Source organism: Canis aureus, chromosome 15 (assembly GCF_053574225.1).
Source record: "Canis aureus isolate CA01 chromosome 15, VMU_Caureus_v.1.0, whole genome shotgun sequence".
NCBI lineage: Eukaryota > Metazoa > Chordata > Mammalia > Carnivora > Canidae > Canis > Canis aureus.
In genome coordinates, this window is record NC_135625.1 from 49,906,068 (window position 1) to 49,922,143 (window position 16,076).

General features: G+C 44.3%; 1 long non-coding RNA gene and 1 pseudogene across 1 annotated transcript in view; one reads left to right on the forward strand and one right to left on the reverse strand.

Annotated features, from left to right (window-relative positions):
* The window catches only part of LOC144284699 (uncharacterized), a 155,479-nt gene that overhangs the window by 57,109 nt on the left and 82,294 nt on the right, over positions 1-16,076 (reverse strand). The gene's annotated exons all lie outside the window — the stretch shown is intronic.
* Positions 1,695-3,242, forward strand: LOC144284036 (thioredoxin-dependent peroxide reductase, mitochondrial pseudogene; annotated as a pseudogene).

A 16,076-nucleotide genomic window follows, 5' to 3' on the forward strand; every position in this document is an offset into this window, starting at 1 on the left:
AATTTCATTTGACATGTGAATGGTAGCTAATTCTGACCTGCTTCCAGCTATTGATGCACAAACCTTCAGCAGACACAAGGACTCGCCACCCTGGGTAACCTGCAGGCACCCACCCTTCCACACCTGTGCTCCCTCCTAAAGGTGCCATTTGTGGTGCCATAACATAGAACATTGTGAACGAGTCTTGGTCTCCACTTCCCAGGACCTCACAGCATGTGGGCAGGAAACAAGTCACTCAGAAAGGGCAAGATAATAAATATTAAACACCACGGTTGTGGGACCAAGAAAAATTAACAACCTGATCACTCATATGAAACCAAGATCTAGGGATGCCTGGCTGGCTCAGTGGTTGAGCGCTTGCCTTTGGCCCAGAGCGTGATCTTGAGGAGTCCCAAGATCGAGTCCCACATTGGGCTCCTTGCATGGAGCCTGCCTCTCTCTCTCCCTGTGTCTGCTTCTCTGTGTGTGTGTCTCTCATGAATAAATAAATAAAACCTTAAAAAAAAAAAAAAAAAAGATCTACTTGTTAGGACTGTAAAGCTCTAGATGGAATTATTTTTTTACTTCCAAATAAGAATTTTAGCTCCACTCTTCTCCCTAGCTTCATTCCCTGGTGATGTACTATTCCCATCAGTCAATACACTTCATTTCTCTTACTCTGTTTCCTAGAAACACCTGGAGTACTCTCCCCCATCCCATCAAGTAGACTCTAATCTTTGGAAACCTAATCCAATATATCCTATAAATAACTTCTATAAATTTGGTCTTTATTTATTTCAGCATATAGTGTTTTTCCCTCCCTTTAAGATACATAGCACTTAGTAAATATAATAAAAGTACATTATATTACACATTGTATACATATGAAATATGAAATTTGGATCAAAGATCCTGGGATAAGGTCCCTTTTGATTATTAAGCCAAATTGTTTAATATCTGAACTTTAGTTTTCCTATTTTTAAAACAGAAGGCAAATAAATAAATAAATAAATAAATAAAACAGAAGGCAACAGCCATTTCAAATGTGCAAAGAGGTCAAAAGGCATAAACTTCCAATTAGAAAATAATGAAGACCTGGGAATATGATATACAACATAGTAACTGTATTTAATAATAACGTATTGAATATTTGAAAACTGCTAAGAAAGTAGATCTTAAAAGTCCTCATCACAAGAAAACAAATTTTGTGACTGTATGATGACAGATGTTAACTAGATTTACTGTGGTGATCATTTCACACCATATACAAATATAGAAAAATTAATTATTTTTTAAAGAAGCAGGGGGAAAAGGTACTTGGCAGAGGGGACTAAGAAAACATGACCCCCTCAAAAAAAAAAAAAAAAAGAAAAGAAAACATGATCCAACCTTATGCTGCCTGCAAAAATCTCACTTCAAATATCAATATATAGACAAACTGAAAGTAAAAGATGGGAAAAGAAATACTATGCAAGCATTAATCAGAAGAAATCAAAAGTGGCAGGGCTCCTGGGTGGCTTAGTCCATTAAGCGTCCAACTCTGGATTTTGGCTCAGGTCATGATCTCAGGGTCCTAGGGAGCTCTGTGTTGGGCTCTACAGTCAGCACAGAGTCTGCTTGAGATTCTTTCTCTCCCCACTCTGTACCCCCTTGCTGCCCCCCAAATAAATAAACATTTAAAAAAAAAAAAAAAAAAAAAGGAAAATAGGGCCAGTCCCGCGAATCCCACACGCACTGAAGATGACAGCCGCGGTGGGAAGGTTACTCTGGGCTTCGATTGCCCGACATGTGAGTGCTATTCCATGGGGCATCTCTGCCTCTGCAGCCCTTAGACCTGCTGCTTCCAGAAGAACATGCCTGACAAATGTATTGTGGTCTGGTTCTAGTCAAGCAAAATTTGCTTTTAGCACCAGTTCCTCCTACCACGCTCCTGCCGTCACCCAGCACGCGCCCTACTTTAAGGGCACTGCCGTTGTCAACGCAGAGTTTAAAGACCTAACCCTCGATGACTTTAAGGGGAGATATTTGGTGTTTTTCTTCTATCCATTGGACTTCACCTTTGTGCGTCCTACAGAAATTGTTGCTTTCAGTGACAAAGCCAAAGAATTTCACGACGTGAACTGTGATGTTGTTGCAGTGTCAGTGGATTCCCACTTCACCCATCTCGCCTGGATCAACACACCGCAGAAGAATGGCAGTTTGGGCCACATGAACATTGCACTCCTGTCAGATCTGACTAAACAGATTCCTCGAGACTATGGCATGCTGTTAGAAGGCCCCGGTATTGCTCTAAGAGGTCTCTTCATCATTGACCCCAATGGAGTCATCAAGCATTTGAGTGTCAATGATCTCCCTGTGGGCCGAAGTGTGGAAGAGACCCTCTGCTTGGTGAAGGCATTCCAGTTTGTGGAAACCCATGGAGAAGTCTGCCCAGCAAACTGGACCCCGGATTCTCCTACAATCAAGCCACATACAACTGCTTCCAAAGAATACTTTGAGAAGGTAAATCAGTAGGTCATCCCGTGTGTCCCCACCTCTTCTCACATGAGGAAAGAGCGCAGTTGGAACTCACCTTTAGCATTTCAAAAATGATTATTTATAGAAGATAAAGCACCAATTATGCTTATATTCGTAAATAATCTAAATGTTTTGTTTTTGTAACACTGGCCAAGGCTTTTAAATGTGCTCACATCCTTTAATTGGTAACCTCTTGATGGCTAGTTTGTAGGATGCTAGTTCACCTAGTCCTTGCATTATGTCTTCACTGAAAAGAGGAAATATTCTTCTTTGTTGGCCTTACTTGAACCTTTATGTTCACCAGAGTAGTACAACAAGCACCGAAGGTTGTGATCAAAGGTCCTGAAACTTTGTTGAATTTCTTTGCAATAAACTAAATTTTCTTTTAAGGCAGCAAAGATCATACATAGTTTTAAGGTGTTAACATCAGTGGTCTAATGTAACTCTTGCAATGGCTGTATATGTACTTGAAACAAAAGTGAATCATGTTTTTAAAAAAAACATGGTGGCAGAGTGACTTAAGTGATCATGTGTGTCTCTCATCCCTGAGATTAACATAGTTATTTTACTTATTTGTTAGCTAACGTAGGGTCTACATACAACTCTAGATATTGATTGGATATAATTATAGAGGACATTTATTGAATCCAGGAATTGCATTCTAAAATCATTGTAATTATTTTCTTTTCTGAAGTGCTCAATGTAAAGTACATAATAAACATATTTTAAAATAAAAAAAAGGAAAATAGTGAGTGGCTATATTAATATCAGACATTAGTGGACTTTAGAGAAAATAGAATTAATAGAGACATAGAAAGACATTATGCAATGATAAAAGGCTCACTCCATCAAGAAGACATAGCAATTCCACATATGTATGCAACAAACAACAGCTGAAAATATGTGAAGCAAAAACTGATAGAACTTAAAAGGAGAAACAGACAAATTCATAATGGCAGCAGGAGACTCAACATCCATCTTTCAACAAATGGCATAACTAGATGGAGCCTAAAGGACTTAGAACCCAGTAACACCATCAATCAAGACCTAATCAACATTCCATCCAATAACAGCAAAATACACATTCCTTTCAAGTGTCCACGAGAAACATAAGCCACTATAGACCTTAGCCTGAGGCATAAAACAAACCTCAACAAAATTAAAAGAAGTGAAATAATAGAGTGTATTCTTAACCACAATGAAATCAAACAAAAATAACAGATAAAAAGAAAATCTCCAAATACTTGGAAACTAAAAAACACACTTGTAAATAATCCACAGGTAAAAAGGAAGTCTCAAGGAAATTCTTTAATGAAAATGGAACAAATCAAAATTTGTGGGACACAGCCAAAGGAGCACTGAAGAGGACACTCATGGCACGACTAGCTACATCAGAAAAGAGGTAAACAAAGTCACAAATCAATAATATAACCTCCTACTTCAAAAGACTGGAAAAAGAAGAGTAAAATAAACCCAAAGCAAACAAAAAAGTGTATCACAACTACAGGAGCAAAAATCAACGCAACTTAAGATAGGAAAGCAATAAGGAAAATAATGGAAATAAAAAGCCAGTGTGGATATGAGCAACAGTAGCTTCTCAGTTGCTGCTGAGAATACCAAGCTGTACAGCCACCTTGGAAGACCATTTGGCAGCCTCAAATGAAGCTAAATATAGTCCTGCCATATGATTCAGCAGCGGCTCCAAGGCATTTACCCAGCTGACTTGAAAACTTATGTCCATACAAAAACCTGCACATGATGTTTATAGTAAACGTTTATACATAATTACTGAAGTGGAAGCAACCAAGAAGCCCTTCGATACACGAATTGATAAACAAACATTGACACCTCTGCACTATGGAATATTACTCACTGACAAAAAGAAGGAAGCTAGCAAGGGAGCTAGTAAGCTAGGAAGACACATGGATGATTCTTAAATGTATATTGCTCAGCAAGAAAAGCCAGTCTGAAAAGGCTTCATCATATAAGACTCTGTTTATACAACATTTTGAAAAAGACAAAGACACTGACAATGTCCATCAGTGACTGTCAGGGGCTCAGAGAGGGGGTGAAAAAGCGAGACACAGGAGGCTGTTGACAGAGTGAAACTGCTCTGAATGTTGCCATAAAAGTATGTTTAATAGGCAGTCATCAAAACAGTGAATTAATGTACACATATTTTTAAAAATCTTTTAAGAGGTGTCCCCAGATGGAATGAAAAATATGACAAAGTAATCTGTTTTACAAATGTATGAATCAACTTCACGAAGGAGTGGGGGAAAACATAGTCTTGAGTAACTTTGGAAGTGAACAGGGTCTGTAAGACTAAAGGCAAAATGAACCAGCCATGAGCACCATTCTGTAGTGGATAAAGGTCTTTCCCACGGCATTACAGGTCAGCAACTCTGAAGTCGCCGTACATGTATGTATACTTGAATGGAATGTGTATGGAAACAGATGGTGGATGGTGGGAATCAGCTTTCCGACAGCAGTGGTGGGAGGTACTGATTACAGAGGAAGGTAGGTTTACCTTCCTACCATGGATCGGTTATCTATGTGGTGATGGATCAGAAGAGGAGACCTCAGTATGAACTCACGCTTAGCTTAGTACAGATGCAGAATGGTTATGTGCAGAAATACGTACAGGTATGAGTACATGCAGGGCTTAGCATAAACACCGTATTTTTTGCTCTGTCAAATAAAAGTGTCTATAGAAATGACACCCTGGTAGGAATGAGCATAGCTACCACCCAGATCTTGGTTCCTGACACCATTCTTCAATAAAAGAAGCCAGAGCTTTTTGCACCTGGGCAGCTCAGTGGGTTAAGTATCTGCCTTCGGTTCAGGTCAGGATCTCAGGGTCCTGGGATCAAGCTCCACATTGGGCTTCCTGCTCAGTGGGGAGCCTGCTTCTCCCTCTGCCTTTCCCCCAGCTTGTACACGCTCTCTCTCTCTCTCTTTCTCTCTCTCTCTCTCTGTGTGAAAGAGAGAGAGGGAAAAGAAAGAAAAGAAAAGAAAAGAAAAGAAAAGAAAAGAAAAGAAAAGAAAAGAAAAGAAAAAAGAAAGAAAGAAAGAAAAGAGAAAGAAAGAAGAAAGAAGAAAGAAAGAAAGAAAGAAAGAAAGAAAGAAAGAAAGAAAGAAAAGAAAGAAAAGAAAGAAAGAAAGAGAAAGAAAGAAAAGAAACAAAATCAGAGCTCCATGGAGAAATGGCTAATTCTAGCTTCTAGCATTGGGACAGAAAATATACTAGATGAGCCCAGAGTATCCTGGAGTACCAGAAAGTAATAAAATGCTCAAAAAAATTTTTAAATCCACCTTGATAGGGGTATATCAAAGGGACACAAGAATCAACTAAAAGAACCCCCAATGTCCAAGCTGGGAAATTCTGAACCAGAGAAATAAAGCAGTGTTGTGTTATAACCCAAAATACAAAATAAACATCCAGAGGTTCATACTGATATAAATATTTGAGTAAATAAATAATGGGAGAGAAGAGACAACTCCCATACTGAAAACTATTCTAAATCATATATAGCCATGCCACCTCCAAGAGTGAGATCAATTATTCTGAAAATAAAGGCATAGAGTACATATGGGCCCAAGAGAACCAGGATGGGCTTACCAGAATTTAGGCTTAGGCTTTCATGAACTTAGGAATTTAACTACTACATTTTCAAAATTAGAACGTCCTGTTTAAATGAAGGGACTAAAAGGGACACTTGTGTAATCCCCAACTCTGAATCACAGATTGCTCACAGATCATTCTGCATTGGTTTCTTTAAGTGTGCATAGTGCCAGTAGCTCAATGAGCAAATGCTTAACATCCCTTCATGGTGGGCACTATCCCTTCAGGAAATTCAGACATCGGCATAGAAACCAGGAACCTACATCCTACTGCATTAAAAATACAATTCACATACATGGAAAACCTCCTACCAGCTTCCTAAGAGATAACTAAAACTAAAACACAAATACAAAAGTAATAAATATAATAACAATATATGGTTGTAATATAATATATAATATACTGTATACAACAATATACAATATACTGTATATACAGTATATTATAATATAATATGCTTTCAAGTTAAGAGATAAAATACTAAAAAAATGCTGTGTTGTAATCACTAACATGATTATTAACAGCGATTTTCAACGCAGGGAAGGTGTTAGCAGAGGAACATGGGAGATGCATGATGCCTTTCTCCACACTCACCATACTTACACAGCATCCACCGGTGTTCCTCACATTCTACCTATTACATCTGGAACATAATCTGAAACTCTGCCGGCACATGATTTTGCAAAAATATACTATTGAGCTTTGGGGGCCATAAAATTTTTTTTCTATATAAACATTGTCAATGACAGCAACAAAATCCTCAGTAGTTAGAGACAGGTGTTCTTTGAAGTTTGGGCAATAAAATCAAAAGTAGTAAATCAAACTCACATGTACACAAACTCGTTTATCTGATTTATGACAAAGGTGACAGCACAGTTGGGGAAAGGATGATGTTTTCAGTGAGCAGTGTTGGGACAACTTTATACTTACATGGAAAAAATAGACTGACCTCATCACACAATAGGGGAAAAAAAATCAATACTAGATGGATTGCATATATAAACGTAAATGGTGTAACATAAAGCTTTTCAGAGGAAATAGTGAACATCTTCTTAATCTTGCAGTAGGCAAGCTTTCTTTAAAAGGTCAAAAGAAGAAATCATCATAAAAGAACAAAGGCATAAATTAGACCATGTTAAAATTAAGAATTTCTATTCATTAAAAGACACCATCAAGAGCAGAAAAATACCCCCCAGAGTGGTAGAAGAAAATCATAATAAAACATATTCAACCGGGGAATTATATCCAGAATAAAGATCCCCTACAAATCAAGAAGAAAAAAAGAGAGAATCTAATTTTAAAAGGGGCAAATGACTTGAGCAGACACTATATAAAAGAAAAGATCTGAATAACCAATGAACATATTGAAAAAGGTGCCCAACTTCACTAGTTAGCCATATTCAAGACCACATTCTTGCTAGGACTAAAATTTAAAAGCCAAATACATGCATACTTTATGACCCTGTAGGTCCACTCTCAGGTTTATACCCAATGGGGATGCATGCATATGTTAACCAGGACACATACTAGAATGTACATAGTGGCACTATTCGTAACAGCCCCAACCTAGAAGCCCCCCGAATGCCTATCAGCTATAGAATGTACAAGTAAATCATGCTCTGTTCGCCCAATGGAATGGCAACAGCTGATCCTCAAATACAGGTAATCACAGGACTGGAATCTTAAGAGCTTAATACTGAGCAAAACTCCCAACATGAAAGAGAACATAAATATGGTACCATTTATATAAATTACAAAGAGAGATAAAATAATTTATCCTATTAGAAGTGAGAAAGGCAGTTATCTTTGGAGAAGGTAGTTTCTGGAAGTTCGCATCCAGGGCAGGGGATTTCCAGGCAGTCAGGAATGTGTGCTGCTTCATCGGAGCGCTGGTTATACGTGTGGTTGCGTCCCATTGGTGAGAATTCACCCAGCTGGTCATTTATGATATGTGTACATAGACACATGCAGGTACACATACACATATAATGTTTCCATAAAAATTAAAGGGAACTATTTTAAAGTCTGTCGAGCAAATTATTCAAAATACATTGGGATTCTTCAGTGAAAACAAGAAAGTCTATATGTTTAAGATGAAACTGTCTAAACCTGCAGGAGCTTAAAAGCTTGGACACCAGCTTTAAAACCTTAAATGAGGGGCACCTGGGTGGCTCAGTGGTTGAGCATCTGCCTTCAGCTCAAGGCATGATCCCGGGGTCCTGGATCGAATCCCTCATCGGACTCTCTGCATGGAGCCTGCTTCTCCCTCTGCCTGTGTCTCTGCCTCTCTCTGTGTGTCTCTCATGCATAAATAAATAAAATCTTAAAAAAAAAAAAAAAAAAACCCTTTAAATGACTGACCACTACCCTTGAATAAAGTCTGATACCTTCAGGGTCTCACAGATGCCCTTTCTGAGCTAGCTCCCTCTGGCCTGCACCCCTACCCCGCTCTGGCCCCCTACTGCAGCCCTACAATGGAGGAAGGATGCTCCTCCCAGCCCGACCCAGCTTGCAGGCTCAGCTCAGTGGTCCCCACCGCAGACCTCTCCCCGCCTACTTCCCTCCCCACTGCAGCCTGCCCTCTGGCCTCTGCCCACACCAGCCTCCCTCTCCCTGTCCTCCCTCCAATCCACCCCTCTCTGCCCCCTTGGAACGTCTGCCTCTCCCCTGCGCCCTCCTCCTTATTTGGAGGCTCCTTCTGCCTCAGGTTTCCTTCCCTCATTTCCCCCTTTGGCACCCAATCCTTTCCCACCTCCCTGTTCTACTGACACCCATCAGCTGGCATTTCTCTCTGGCAGCCTTCTTGTCTCCACATTTATTCATTCGGTCACTGATGCCTGTAAGGACTTCTTCCTATTTTACACGGAGAGTTGAATCTGTCACAGTGTATGTTTATGGTCTTCATCCTACTGTCCTGGGGTTTGGCCGGGGGGGAGGGAGAGGCCCTCAGGTTGGCTTCCATGCAGTTCAGCAAGTTTCCAGCATTCTCTGAGCGGGGTCTTGTTTCCTGGCGCAGTGACCATGGCCCCAAGGAGCCCGGCTCTTTCTAGTGCAGGAGCCACGACTGGGGCGCTGGGTGGGGGTTCCCTGCTGGCGTGGCTTCGCGGCTCTCCTGCCTTCTCAGGGGTTGACACCATGGGCTTCTTCCAGAAGTCTCCCCTCCACCTTCCCTGCCGATGGGACACACGGCTCCCCTGTCCTTCGTGGACTTACTTGTCGACTCCATGTCTCCCAAAGAGAGCCGTCTGCCAGCTCCGCCCTGAGTCTGGGCTTGGGAACACCTCACCCTCCTGGGCTTCAGGCCCCCACGTTGGGATGTGGGAGACAGATGTGGGGGGAGGGCACAGAAGATCAAGCAGACAGAACTAGGAGATTGTGGAATGACAAAGGAAAGCTTGCAGTTGCCCCAAAAGTGAGGGAAGTAGAAATTAAAGGAGAGGCCTGCATTGGAAGGATGAGCCTCCAGGGCCCCCTGACACTGGGCTTAGACGCCAGGGTGGGAGGGCAGGCTTTGGTGGGCTCTGCCCCGTGGGAATGACCCTGCAGCTCAGCTCCAGGCTCTGCGCTATCCACAGACATGAGTGATGTGTGTTCGTCCTCATCTAAAATAAATGCCCAAGGGACGCCTACGTAGGTCAGCGGTTGAGCGTCTGCCTTCAGCCCAGGATGTGATCCTGGAGTCCCAGATCGAGTCCCACATTGGGCTCCCTGCATGGGGCCTGCTTCTCCCTCGGCCTATGTCTCTGCCTCTTTCTGTGTGTCTCTCATGAATAAATAAATAAAATCTTTTTTAAAAATGAAAAAAGTAAATAAATGCCTAATTATAAAAGAAATATTTCAGGGATTTGCATCTGTGTCACTAGGGCTCATCCCTCCTCATCCATCCCAGCAGCTCTCTGGCTGCCCCTTTGCAAATAAATCTCTGTCTTTAAAAATGTGGCAGAAGCCCATCCTGCTTATAAATTTACTTCAGTCTCCTACAGCCAAGAGTACTTTTGAGAGGCTCCAGCTTTTTCCTTTTCTGAGCCACAGGAGCTCACAGGCCTTGCCAAACGGAGGACCGAGGGAATGACCTGTAGTAGGAATGCAGGACTAACCAGGGTCAGTAGATATCTAATCAATGCACCTCCAGCACAGGCTGGGAGGAGAAAAGGCAGGCCGGCTGTCCAGAAATTCCTCTTCCCCATCCTGTTGGGTGGGGAGCTAATAAATATAAAAGAAATCATTAGAGAGCTGTTAGACCCTGAATATTGTGATGTCAACTGCAGAAGGGAGAAGGGAGCAGATTGATCAGGTAATTGTGCAAAAGGCAGCACAGATTCGAGTAGGAGCTGCCTTCTGTGCAAATACCAGAACTCCAAAGTCACAGCCGTTTATTCCACCCCCGATGTAGATAAGCTGGTGGGGATGCAACAGCCTTATTTGTGAAAGATACTCCACGGGTGACGGCTCCCAGCATTTCAGAGAGGCTGACACAGAGCCCGAAGCTAATTATCATTCTTCTAACTCACACACTGGAAAACACGCAGCCCTTACTGAGGTGCGCAGCTCCATTATCAGTTAATTTATGAAACCAGCATTAACCTGAGAAAAGTTTGTATTTGCTTCCCCAGACTTCACTCTGGGCATTCTGCTCCCTCGTGTTACAATTCGCAACACATCCTGAACTGTTGGGAGACACAGGCAGGCTAAAAAAATGCAGGCTTATTGTTAAAAATAAAAACAGAGAGAAGAAAGCAACAAAGGCCTGTCTCAGCTGAGACGTGAACAAAGAGCCTCGAGTTCCCCGGGAAGGATTTCCATCATTAAGGACTCCTTCTTAGTAATATGTTGAGCTGTCTGGGTTCTACCTACAATCTCCCTCCTGACAGTAACTGCCATGCTCCAATTATTTGCAAAACACTCATTGCCCGGACACTCCTGTTTCTGACCAGGGACCTGCATCTACCTTGGCTAAGTCTCAGGAAGGCATGTACAGAAACTTGGTTGACGGAGGCCCTCCCAGCAGAGCCTCCTTTTTTTTTTTTTTTTTTAATTTTTATTTATTTATGATAGTCACAGAGAGAGAGAGAGAGAGAGGCAGAGACATAGGCAGAGGGAGAAGCAGGCTCCATGCACCCGGAGCCCGACGTGGGATTCGATCCCGGGTCTCCAGGATCGCGCCCTGGGCCAAAGGCAGGCGCCAAACCGTTGTGCCACCCAGGGATCCCTCCTTCTAACAATCAGGCGTCGTGGGGTCTGGATTTGGAGGCATTGATCAAGGTTAAATGATGACCTTCCTGGGGGCCCGTACTCAATCCTACCAGGGTCCTGAGAGAAGAGATTTGGACACAGAGAGAGACACCCCAGGGATGTGTGTCCGGAGGGACAACCACCCAGGTACAGCCACCCGCAGGCCCAGGAGAGAGGCTCAGAAGGTGCCAGAGCTGCCCATACCTCCCAGGACGCTAGCCCCCAGAACCGTGAGACGGTCCATGTCTGTGGTCCAAGCCGGAACCCACTAGTGCACTGAGGCTTCATCCCCAGAGAGAATGAGCAGAGATTTCCACCTTGACCTGCCCGGTAAAATCACCCTGATGCTGACCCAGCAGGCCGGAGCCTCTTCACCTGGAGAGTCACGTGTCCTTCACAGAGGATGTGAGAGGCTCACTCCGCGATGTGACTTTTCGATGACTGAGCTTCCTCCCTGTGTGTGACTCTTCTCCCTGCTTTCCCCACTTCTCTCTCCATCTCTCACCTCCTGGGTTCCTTCTTCCTACACCTCTCAGGTGGCAGATACTTGTAGTTCGGTTATGAAGGGACATTGTAAACTATCATCAAATTTGTCTGAAATAATTTGAGGATTTTCTCACGCACTGGTTACCTCTAGCCTTTCATCAAGGGGCCCTTTCTCATGGATTCATGAACATGATTAACTGGTTTTATCCACCACTGTTGCCTACTATTCTCACCAGGAGTTCAGAGGCGTGAATGATTTGGACTCTCCTCTCCCAGACTCCCAGAGGCTGGCTCTGTGCTGAAATGACACCCTGTTTTCTCCAGCCCTGCTGCTGTCAGACCCTCAGGCCCGCTGCCCCTGCACCCCCTGAGCCGGCCACATGGGTGCTCCATCCAGCCTGCCTCCCCCTACTCAGCCTGCCTCCCCAGGCCTACCGCTCTCCCCACCATCCCACCCTTCCCAACCAACCTGCCTCCCCCCACACACCCAGGCTCCACACTTACAATCCTCCCCACAATACACACCACTCTCTCAGCTATCACACAGGACCCTATATCCTACTGCAATAAAATCATGGGCATCCAGAACAATCCCATTTTCTGGAATCTACGCTGTGCACACAGGGTCTTTCTTACTGATTTAAGAGTAACACTTGCCTTCACCCCAACATCAAATAAGATGACCCTTAACATCATTTCCCTCCCTTCTATTCACAAGACAGCCAAGAAAGCTAAAAACAGCCAAAGCATCTGGTGGCTTTACTGCTTGCCCATAACACAGGAATCTTAGCAGGTGTGATGAGATAAAAGTCATCTTTAAAAATATGTTTCTTGCCTCACTTTTTTATATTAAAGGGGGAAAAAAAGAACTCTCCTGGCTGAGATTTGCATGGGAAAGCAGCCTGGTTCTCTCTTCCCATAACCATCTGAATAATTAAGATGTGGGAGACAAATATGTTAACATTTCTTCAGGTCACTAGGCACCAATGAGGATGGAGAAATGATTGTTTTTTAATTTAATTTTTTTTTTTTGAGATCCTCAAAGGAGCTTAAAATTTGAATGAAAATTATTCCTGAGAAGTAACTTCTAAGCTAATACATAGTTAAACCTTGATTCCATGTGGATATTTCCAGATGGAGACATTGTCTCTCCTTTGGGATTTGTGATAGGGCTCACACCAGTCGGCCGCTCTGGCCTCAGGGCAGGCGGTGCAGCTGGAATAGGGACTCTGGGGTCAGATCGGCTGCATACAGACTCTGACCTTGGGCCAGTCACTACCCTCTCTCTGTATCTTCCTCTGTGAAATGGGGGTAACGATAGCACAGACTTTATCAGCCCTGACAACTGCTGCTGTGGAGCTTGGTGCAAATCCTAGCACTGGAAGTATCTGGAAGCATCACAAGAAAGCATGTGAAAGCAGACGGGATCGAGGTTGCAAGCCCACCCCCTCGTCCTAGGAGGCTCAGTGGCTCACTGTAAGCGACTGGATCTTTGGGACCTCACTTATCCCATCTGTAAAATGAGGAGGAACCTGAGCTGGAAAATTTTGATGACTTTTTTGTTGCTTTTCCAAAGAGGTGATGCCAGGCAACTCTCGTGGATGGTGTCCCAGGATCTCAGGGTGGCAGGTCTAAAGATTGCTGGAGGCTACTCGCACACAGTCTGACAAGATACGATGTGGGCTAACACGGGGGACATGGAGAAGACAAGACACTAAACTGAGCTGTACTTCTTATTCTTCATGGCCTCCTGGGGAAGTTCCATGGAGAAGCAAGGGAACTGTGTGGCATAGGCAAGCCCACCACCCTACTGGGCAGTTGGAGCCACAATCCCTCACCTGCTGGCTGACATGCATCCACTGGACTGCTCCCCACACGCACTCCTGCTTTCAGGAATGAAAACATCCTCCTTGTGTCTGCTTGTATCCCAAGTGCTCAATTTCATGCCTGTAGCTCATTTAAACATACGAGGAGCTTCCAGTGGGCAGGGGAGGGTTAGAAGGACCCATCAGGTCACTCCAAACTCCACTCCAGGATACAGAGGGACTGCACAGGCAACGTAGGTTATGGACACAGGAATGATGTATGCAAGTCATATTGATAAAAATTTCTATGTTGGCACACTCTGGGTGATCACTAAGTAAAAACATATAAAAATTTGCTTTCCAGGGATGCCTGGGTGGCTCGATTAAAAGTCGGCCTTCGGCCCAGGTCACGATCCAGGGTCCTGGGATTGAGCCCCACAAAAGGCTCCCTATTTGGTAGGGTGTCTGCTTCTCCCTCCGCCTCTAACCCCCACTCATGCTCTCTCTTTCTCTCTCTCAAATAAACAAAATCTTAAATAAACATTTTTTTTAATTAGCTTCCAGAGGGTGCCAAGTTATTAGCCCATTTGGGAGGCCCACATCACTGATCCAGTCCTTACCTACTTCAGTGGTTGTGTAGATGTCTTGGGTTGTTTTGTCTTAAATTTCAAGTTTCCACACAACTTAAAGCCCCAAGTCCAATCTTAATTAAACCTATTGAAGAGCAAAAGGAAGTAAGGTTTAAAGGTCCCTTGTTTGGCTCATAAAATCTCAGCACAACAAACCAGGAAATATTCAATTATTCCTAGGACACCATAAACATTTTACGGCTTGATCTTGTTATTCCCCCTCAGTCTCTCCGAGGCACCGATGTCTGGCCCGTACAGCACACTCTTCCTCTCTCCTTGCATCTGATCTTTTTTATGGACTTGAAAGATGAGTTTGCTTTTCAATTTACTGTCTCCCCTGCATTCCAGTGCCTCTGGGAGACGAGGAAGAGGCTATCGGTGGCCACGTCCATCCTGATCTCACTACTTTGCTGACAGAAAACACGCTGAGTCCCCAGGCTGCCCACGAGTGGGGAGGGAGGAGCCAACGCTTGGCTGGCACACGGGCACACAGCAGACCCCAACAAGCCGGCAACACTGCTCCTAACGGAAGCCTTTGTCTAAACCATACTCTGTACTTGGATCTTCTCCCTGAATCTATACCCCATTCTGCTATTTCCTGCCAGCCAGCCTCTCCCCAAAGCCCTGGGCTAACTGTATCCAAAGTCAGCCACAAGTTATGGAAATAAGAGTTAAATATCCAAATAGCAAGAGCAAGTCACACTTGCCCCTGAATCGGCCTGACCTTAGGTCTTGAGTCTAGTTCCTGGGTTTCGGCTTCATTCCCAAGTAAAAAGAGCCAACACCACAGACCACTTAACGTTTGCCTGTGTTCTAAGCACGGCACACGAGCCATCTCCTGTAAGCAGGACACACGGAGTTTAGGCCCTGTAACCCTCCCAACGCCCCTGTGGTTGTGTCATGAACCCATTTTACAGAGGAGGCAATGGAGGCCCAGAGCAGTTATGCCATCTGCCTGAGGTCAGAATGATGGAAGGAGGTGGAACCAGGATCCGAGGGCAGGAAGCCAAAGTCTGGGCCTAAACTCGGTGTATCCTGCTTACCAGCTCACCCCTCTGCTGTATCCCCCTCTGGTAACTGGGTCTGTGCTGCATGCCCACTCCCTGGTGAGAGTTCTATTCTCAAGGTCCCGAGACCTCATGCTTCCCTGAGGTCTGCCTTCCTCCCATCATTTCCCTTTGGGGGAAGAAGTCCTTGCCCTGACTTTCACTTAGCCTCTGGGGGGGGGGGGGGCTGTTCTCATCCTGTCTCCAAATGCTTATGGCCCTGGCATGCCAACAACTACATCCCAACCACCTTCCAGAATCACTGCGCCTCCCACTGTTAGATGTCCCAATGCCCATGCTCCACAGTCATCACAGTCCCTGGGTGATGTGCTCCACTTTCCTGAGTGGCGATGCCAAGCAGACTGATTAGGGTTTCATCAGAAACAGCCCCAACACAAGTACGGCTTTCTGTTTACTCTTCCTAAAGTTACCTCTGGGGTTTTTCTGAGCACCTACACAGACCCCCAGAGACTCCATCCACCTCCAAATGCAAGTAACCCCGGCCTCAGGGTCCTAGGAAGATGGGCTGGCTGTGGGTACCGGGAGGACTGTGCAGCCAGACAGGCATCTGCTTGTCTACGAGCAGCCATCTTGAGGCCGCAGGGAATCGCCATCCCGTGAGGAGGCTGCTGGTCTCGAATCAAGGCCCAAAAGGAAAAATTAAAAGCTTCACTGTTCTTACCTTCCCAGTAAGAGTCCTCACTGCTGGTTATGCGATGTAAACCACTACCCTGGGGTGGGGTGGGCGGGACTGCAC